Source organism: Leptonychotes weddellii, unplaced genomic scaffold, assembly GCF_054177405.1.
Source record: "Leptonychotes weddellii isolate Sample4059 unplaced genomic scaffold, ASM5417740v2 HiC_scaffold_8802, whole genome shotgun sequence".
In the NCBI taxonomy this organism is placed as follows: Eukaryota; Metazoa; Chordata; class Mammalia; order Carnivora; family Phocidae; genus Leptonychotes; species Leptonychotes weddellii.
The window spans coordinates 1-8,491 of record NW_028059244.1 but is presented as its reverse complement, the minus strand read 5'-3'; the positions used below and the strand labels follow the sequence as shown (position 1 = coordinate 8,491).

The window sequence follows — 8,491 nt, the reverse complement described above, 5'->3', positions numbered from 1 at the left end:
GCCTGGGTGGCTCAGTCGGCGAAGCTTTGACCTTCGGCTCAGGTCGTGATCCCAGGGTCCTGAGATCGAGTCCTGCATCGGGCTCCCTGATCGGTGCAGAGCCTGCTTCTCCTTCTCCCTCTGCCCCTCCCCCCAACTGGCGTTTTCTCTCGCTCACTCTGCTGTCTCTCAAATAAAACAAAATCTTAAAAAAATAAGATTTAGTTTTATTTATTTGATACATGCAATGCTAAGGAAACTTGAGCGGAGCCATCCCTGGTTTCAGCTTTCTCCCCCAGCTGATTTTCAGGCGCGCCCTGACCTTGGCCTCTGTGGATGCAGAACTCACTCCTGGTCCCCTTCTCAGGTACTGGCACAGCACGGCCACCTATGCCATGGCCACCGAGGTGACCGGGGGGCTCCAGCACCTGCCCCCGGCCCATCATCCTATATACCAGTGGCCCAGGGACCTGCTCAAGCCCGACCTGGTCCTGCTGCTCACAGTGAGTCCCGAGGAGCGGATGCGTCGGATTGAGCGCCGGGGCATGGAGAGGACCAGAGAGGAAGCTGAACTGGAGGCCAACAGCATATTCCGTCAAAAGTAGGTGTCCTGGTGTGCATGGCAGGGGTTCCCGGCCATGGTGGTGAGTGGGATCCGCTCTGACTTTACGAACGTGGAGAAAAGGACATCATTCCCATCTCTCAGACCCACGATACAATATCCTCCAAGGGGGTTCAGCTCCTTCTGACGCTATTGTTCCCCCAGGGCTTTGGCATCGTGACGGTAAAGCCCCAGGCTATCTGACGGGGCCTCAGACCTCCCTTCTAGTCCTGGCTGTGCCAGACACAGTGTGAACCTGGCTAAGACCATGCACGTTCCTGGGTCTTGGCTCCCCAGTCATAATCTAATGGGCACCGAGTGCTGATGAGCTCGCGGTGACTTTTCCTTAGTAGGTGCTTCCCGTGTGTCAGGCGTTTGGGTTCTGATGCTCTCTGATCCTGGCAAGTGAACATGAGCCATACTTTACAGTTTACAAAACTGGGGCTCAAAGGACTAAGTGATTTGTCTAGGTTGGCCCGGGTGCTCTTTAGTAAAACTGGGATTAAAATCACAGTGTTTCTGATTTTAAAGGCAGTGCTTTCGTTTTCATTAGAAATCTACGAAACACTAGCGGGAGAGTCTGGGCTGTCTTCTTGCTTGATGGCTGAGCATGAGTCAGCTCTGTAGGACAGGTTCGAAAAGCCAAAGCAGGGTAGTTTAGATAAATAAACAACGAAAGCAGTGCTATCATAACACAATCCTGTTACAAATAATTGAATAACAACTCTGCTGTGCTCAGAGAAACCACGTCAGACCATTTACTTGCACTAATTCAATTAGACCTCGTGACAAACTCACCAGGAAGACATGATGTCAGTCCTCATTTTACAGATGAGAAGACGGAGGCAGAGGGGAAAGAAATTTGTTAGCTTCACTCAGCTAGGAAGTGGTAAACAGCATGTGTTGTAACCACCTGCCATCATACTTCTGTCGGGCCGTCCGCACACTCATTCAGAGGTATCAAGGATAGGTCACCCCAAAGGGAGATGTGGAAACCCAGTGCAATTTTAGAAGACTCAGCCATGAAAACAGTGCGTATGCTGAGGACCTCTGGCTTGTCTGAGATCCTTCAGGGCACAGACTGTGGAGACATTTCGCAGTTGTCCCATTAGTTAATCTCTTTGAGCCTCTGCTACTTTTTCTACAAAATGGGGATGACGTGGTTCCCTTCCTGAGGTCACCCTGAGTATGAAACCAGAAGAATCATGCCGAATGCTGATGCTTGGTAGGTAATAGGTATCAATAAAGGCTAGCTATTAAGCCTTATTATGAATTTATGATTTATTAAAAAAATGTATCAAATGTCTCCCATGGACAAAGCTAGTGGCTGAGGGGAACAGTGAGATAAGCCAGATGGGGCCCTTGCTGTAAGCTATGTCCATTATGGTAGGAAAATAGCATTTGCATGGAGAGCCGTGTTAAAAAATAAGCCAACTCTTTTCATTCTGTCTGTCCCCAGGGTAGAAGTGTCCTATCAGCGGATGGAGAACCCTTGTTGCCACGTAGTTGATGCCAGCCCCTCAAGAGAAAAAGTCCTCCAGATGGTCTTAAGCATAATCCAGAATAATTGTAATTAATTGTAATTACTGCAAAATGTAATTATACATTTTGCTAGATTTGATGTTGTTTGATGCATCTAGGCCCACGACTGGTTACCTGGTTTCCCCAGATTACTGTTGCATAAACATAGTATGTCCTAGAAAACTGGAGACCAGACATTTCGATTTTACTTAAACCATTGTCCTCCCTTTTGACCAATGGACCCATCCAGGTTGAGACTGTCATGTTCCAGCCAGAGATCAGTGGTTGCTTTCTTCAAGTATAACAAATGTTTTCTTGGTATGTATTTTTAACTACGTCCCTACCAAATCCCTCCAAGTTTTTCTCATCCAGAAAGCATGAGGTATACAGAAGTAACCAGGAAGATCTCCCAAATCAATGGAAGCTCCTCAGCCTCTCCCATGCCTACACGTGGGCCACTGATGAGATCTCCATGTGGTAGACTTGCCTTCTTCCCAAAATGGCTGCACTTCGCTGGGGACTTGGCCCTGATCCTAGGGCCAAGTACTCTTGAAGAAAGGGTCCACGTGTCCTGGCTGTCTGAGGACACTCCCACAGAGTCATCTTTGGGTAGAGGACACTTACCCAGAAGACCTAGACTGTGCCCTACCACCTCTGAGATGGTCCTCGTGGTTAGCACTTCAGAGTCAAATACAGAGACTGCCAACCCCAGGTGCTCGAAATACAAATACACCAACCTTCTTTGAATTATGTTCTGCTTATTTATATTTCTTTCTTTTCCCCTGACAACACGGTTTTGGATATAATGAGTGTTTTGGACTGAGCTAGATGCATTAAACTTAGCCAATCGAGCAATATATTTATATTGATATTTACATCATGTTTCTCCTCAGTGTGGGGCTCTGCTTTACTAATTAAAATTGGAGCCAAGAAGCTAAATGCAATGCTGCTTGTATATTTTCATTACACAGATTTAATTTATCTTACTAAATAAGCACAGTGGATCCTGGAATGGGATTTCTTAGGAAATTATCTTGCACTTAAATGTCTTATGCTTACACATGAAATCAGCTTTGAGATCTGTTTGCCTAGGGGGGAAAAAAAAGCTGAGGAAAGAGGAAATCTAATAACTATGTGGCCTTGGGTGAGTCACTAAACATCAGTAGTTCATGTAACTTGATCTAAAAAGTGATAATAATTCTTTATTTGTCCTAAGGAGTTTGCTGAACCAGGTGATTACCTAAAATTCCTTCCAGTTCTAAGCTGGGTGAAGTTTGTAAATTAGACATCCCCCCCAAATAATTACATATAAGGCCTTATCAGGTTTATCATATAGAATCTTAAATTATAATAAAGTTTAGTATTAATAACTGCATCATACTGTTTTTCAAAGGAATTATAGGTAATTTTTACATAATGTATTTACATGTATAAATATGTACTTGGTTTCAGTTGAAAATATTTTTAAAGCCAATAAATAGCATTAGGTTTCTGAAAGATGTGATATCTAATCATGTTATTGGTGTTATTTAAACAGTTTGAAAAGCTTATGTCGGCAGTCTAGAAAAGCAAACATTTTATGCTTTCTCTCTGTACCTTGCAAATGAATAAAGTTGCTGTGATTTTCTAATTTATGATGTTGTCACAGCGTATGTTGGTTGTTCAGAGGTGCTGGTCCAGTGGGGCTTTTGTATTGATGGGGGGTTTTGGTCAAGGAAGTGGGAAGGTGTGAGCTCGCCGGCCAAGGGGAATCTGTGGTCAAAGTGCTTTCAGAGGAAGGGAGGGCATTTTTGTTTTGTTTTAGAAAAATGGTTTCAGGAAAGTGGAATCCTTTCTTCATTGCAGATATTAAAAAGAAGAAATAATTCTTTGTACTCTTGGGTCTTTTTTTATTCAATGATAGGTATATGATTTATAAGCATGAGATAAGACTGTGCCTCCTGCCCAGCAGCTGATGACAAGGAATCATTTGTTTGGCTCCGTTTCATGACAAGTTCATTCTCCTTTCTGTTCTTGTGACAGACCTTTCGTGGTCCCAAATATTTATGCTCCCTTTCTTCTACAGTAATAGAATGTTTGACATGACACATGGCTGCCAAGAATCGTGAGTATATTTCTAGAGCTTCCTTCCAACTGGCCACTTAGAGGTTCTTCCAGTGGTCTGTGAGCAGAGGGGCTTATGGGATGTCCCTTCCCCTTTTAACCCTTCACACGGCCTGGTGTTCGGCTGTGATAGTGAGCCTTCTCAGGACCAAGAGAAGAGGGTGGTGCTCTCGAGATGGAGAAGCAATGGGATGAATGAAGGCTGCCTTTACTTATGAAAACGTAGATGGGGCCTAGGCGTGAATGCGTGTGGTACCCGGAGGACGCGTCGGCCTGGGGAGGGGCTGTGGGGCAGACGCAGGACACGTGCGCAGCTCACCGTCCGCCTCCTCCTCAGCCTGCCCCCCCTCAGTGGCACCTGCCTGCGTTCTCAAGAGTGGAAACTCCTTTTTTGCTGACCCTCCTCTCTGTGAAATCTCTCTCTTCTCAGAGCAATTGTGTAGTATCTTTTTTTATTAAAAAAAAATTTTTTTTAAGCAATCTCTACACCCAACGTGGAGCTTGAATCACAACCCCAAGATCAAGAGCTGCACACTCTACCAATGGAGCCAGCCAGGGCCCCCAGTTATGTAGCATCTTTAAAGTGTTTAGGCCCTGGGATCTTTCTGGAATGGGTACCAAGGAAATAATCAGTGATGCACATATAAATGTTATATATGCATAATATACTTCAAGTAATCGGGGCATATTTATGTATCTGTATAATGTACATTTATGTATAATATGTATTTGTTAAATACATTAGGGTAAATGCTTTTAATGGAATCCTGAGCAGAATGCAGAGCACCTAAGAATGTGTAAGGCATCAAAAATACCTTGCTCTCAGTGAGAGCCAGTGATTTAAATTTCAGCAAAAAGCGAAGAGATAGCTAAGATTATCTTACAACACTTCGTTAGGTTGGCAGCTCTGGAATGGGAACTCTGCACATTACAGCAGAATATGATTGCAGGTGTTTTGGGGTGTTTTTGGCCTTAGGCTTTCTTCATATTCAAGCTGTTGTTTTTCTTTGAACCTAGGAGCCAGGCACTAAGCTCTGCTTCATGTTGGCAAATATATCCACCAGCAAGTCCATTTGAACCTTCAGGCTTCAGTAAATATAGCTTTGTTCATATACTTAGGTATTTTCCTTGTATGAGCAAGGAGAGGAGAAATGGATGCTGGCCTTTTTCCCGCCTGGAAGGTATTAATTTTTTCTTCACTTTAAAAGCTTCATGAAATCCATTCAGCCTATAGCTATAATCTACAACTAGGAGAAAATGTTTTCCCTTTATGTTGCCTATCAATAATTTGGTCTTTCTCATGAGCACCATAACTAGTCAGTAGAGGAAAAATATTTAGTCCTATCAGATTTCAACTTAATATAACGTGATCTTTTAACGGTCCTTCTAGGTAATGCACACTCTTGGAGAGAAAACGCTCAGTGGATCAGATTCTCCTATCTTCCAAGCCTCACCCTGGCACCGCTCCAAGATTGCATCTGGGTCCTGGAGCCAAGAGTGCCATTTAGGCAACCATGGGGATGAGGGGAAAGGGGTCTGTGGTCACATTATCCTCTCTCTAACTGGGTGTTTCTTGTAGTCCTTTATGATGAACTTGGCCTCTGTGGGGTCTCACAGGTGTTTGGATCTCCTGAGTCTGTCTTCCATGCAGCTCCAGCCACAGTCGGCCTCATGGCCAGCTTCAGTTCTGGATCCTCCTCTCTGGACTCTCAGGACATATGTCAAGGCCCCCTTTGCTCAATCATTCTGCACAGCCTGGTTTATTTGGGCATGACCTTATTTCAAGTTGGTTCAGAGAAGTCCGAGGTCCCAAATGGAGAGACAGACGCTCTCGATGTCCCCTCACTGAACTGATATTCTCAGTTCTAGGGCAAAGCCTGGAGGTGGGAAATTGGGGTGTATGGGCCTCAGCACCTCCCATTTTATTTTTCCCCTTAGGGAGCAAGTAAGTTCTGAGTTTCACAGTGATGTGATTTGGTGTGCATGTCTCCATCCATTTTTGCTGGGCTCTTGGTGGGTCCTTGCAGTCTAGAAACTCATGTCCTTGAGTTTGGGGAAATTTTCTTGAATTATTTCCATGACAAATTCTGTTCCTCACTCTGTTCTTTTTTTCTACATAGTTTATTATTTAGATGTTGGACATTTGGACCGATTTTCTAATTTCCTTATCTTTTCTGTCACATATTATCTTTCCTATACCTTTACTACATTTTATAAATATTTTCGCAACTTTGTGTTTAAAATCTATTAAGACTTCCATTTCTGCTGTGAAGTCTCTAAATTCTAAAAGCTTTCTCTCTCCCTTTCTTTACCCCTCCCTTGCTCTCTTCCTTTCTTCTTCTTGTTACCTAATATTCTTTTCTTAAAAAATAATTTCTTTTTTCTTGGATGCTTGGTCTTTACTTATCTTTCCAAGGCTGTCAATGATGGCTTTGTCCAAAGTCCTTCATTTCCTCTAAGGTGGAGTTCTGTTTATTTGCACCTTCCTGGTAAGATGCTTTCTTCAGGTTCTGGTAATGCTTGGTGGCGGCTCATGACAGGTGTGTAAGATGGAAAACTTTGAGTGTAGCTTTGGATCTCATGGAGTGAAGCTCTCACCTTCTATAGACACCCACTGGCCTCTGTATCTATTTTCCCAGTACCCTGTTCACTCTTTAATGTGCAGATCTTATTACAACTCTTCCTTGCAGAAGATCCCTCTCCCAGGACTGAGCAGGGTTGAGGTTGAAGTGGCTAGCACCATGAAGTCAGCCAGCACAGCAATATTTGATTTTACTTAAAACTTTTCAGCACAGTGATTTTTAGACAATCGAATGTGAGAGCCTTTGAAGTCACAGTCTGTCCCCACCACCCTCTCTTCCTCTTCTTAAGGAGAGTAAGGAGCGCCTATCAGGAGATGGAAATGGTACCAGATGGAGAGACAGACAGACAGACAGACACAAACACACACAAACATACACACACACACACACATACACACGTCATCAGCATCATCGCCATATCTTCCGTGGCTGGTGTAGATGTTTTAGACAAACCCGGGTATGGTTTACCCTGCCTGGGGGTGTCGAGAATGGTTTCAGAGAGGTGGAAACAGAAGAACCTCACATAAAATAGCTGTAAATACATGTTAAACTGGGTTGACATGAATATTTCTTGCCAAACCCTGTGACTTGTTGTTGAGCGATGGGTCACTTGTCCTATTCAGTCAAATGCTTTGACCCACTAATTTTCATAAGTGAACTGATTCTAAGATTCTTGTGGGCACAAATTAAATACAAAATATCTAAGTTGGACCTGAGTATTTCATGTGAAGACTGTGCATTGGTCTGAATCGACGTTGCAAGTTTTTTATTGTTAATCTTGAATTTTTTTAAACAAAGTAAAACATTTAAGACATTTGGGCGGAAAACCTGCAACACATTGCGTTTGGCTTGATGCCTGCTTGCGACTTTGTCATGCTAGCCCTTTTTCTCTATTTTGCCTGATGCAGTCTTCAATCAATTCCGTTCAGAGCAAATACATCACGATTCCACTAGAGGGAGGAAAAGAGCCAATTTTAAACATTTCCAAGGGAGCTGTTCTTGTGCCGAGATAATCACTTCCCTCATTACACACAAACTGTGCTTGGAGAAACAACAGTGGTTTCTTTCATTTTTATTTAAATGTATGCTCTAATGGGAGAACAAAGGACAAAACATGGAACATTTCTAGGTCAAAGTAGCACGTCTTTAAAAGTGGCTAATTTCTTGCTTCAAGAATTCTAAATACAGCCCCGGGGTCAGAAAAATATTCAAAGAAAGACCTTAGTGATCAGAGAACTCAAATCTCTTTCTTTAATAGTCGTGGAAAATGAGGCCAGGAGGAAGACTTGTGCTGCTCAGGGTCGTAGGATTTGTTAGCGGCAGATACAAGGGTAGAAGAAAGTTTTCGGATTCTTTTTCTAGTGCTCTTTGTAACACAGTAGATGGTGTCAGCAAATCTGATGCGGTAACTCTCACACACACCTCCGTAGACATATTTGTGTACGTACATATGCAAGTATATATTTTCTTCCCTGTGAGGTTTATGATTTGAGATTTGGCTTTAAGGAACATTCTGGGGCTTTTATGTGTCCTTGTTTATTGGCTTTTAAAACCTCCCCACCCATGGGAGGGATGGGGTGACTGGGTGATAGACACTGGGGAGGGTATGTGCTCTGGTAAGCGCTGTGAATTGTGCAAGACTGTTGAATCTCAGATCTGTACCTCTGAAACAAATAATGCAATATATGTTAAGAAAAAAAAAAAA

The 8,491-nt window shown here is 43.2% G+C and overlaps 1 non-coding gene across 1 annotated transcript; it reads left to right on the top strand.

Annotated features, from left to right (window-relative positions):
- The first annotated feature begins 9 nt into the window (after positions 1–9).
- Positions 10–3,735, top strand: LOC102748791 (uncharacterized). Its single transcript, XR_014142712.1, has 2 exons — positions 10–580; positions 2,040–3,735. It is a non-coding gene; the product is annotated as an uncharacterized LOC102748791 (transcript).
- The last annotated feature ends 4,756 nt before the right edge of the window (positions 3,736–8,491 follow it).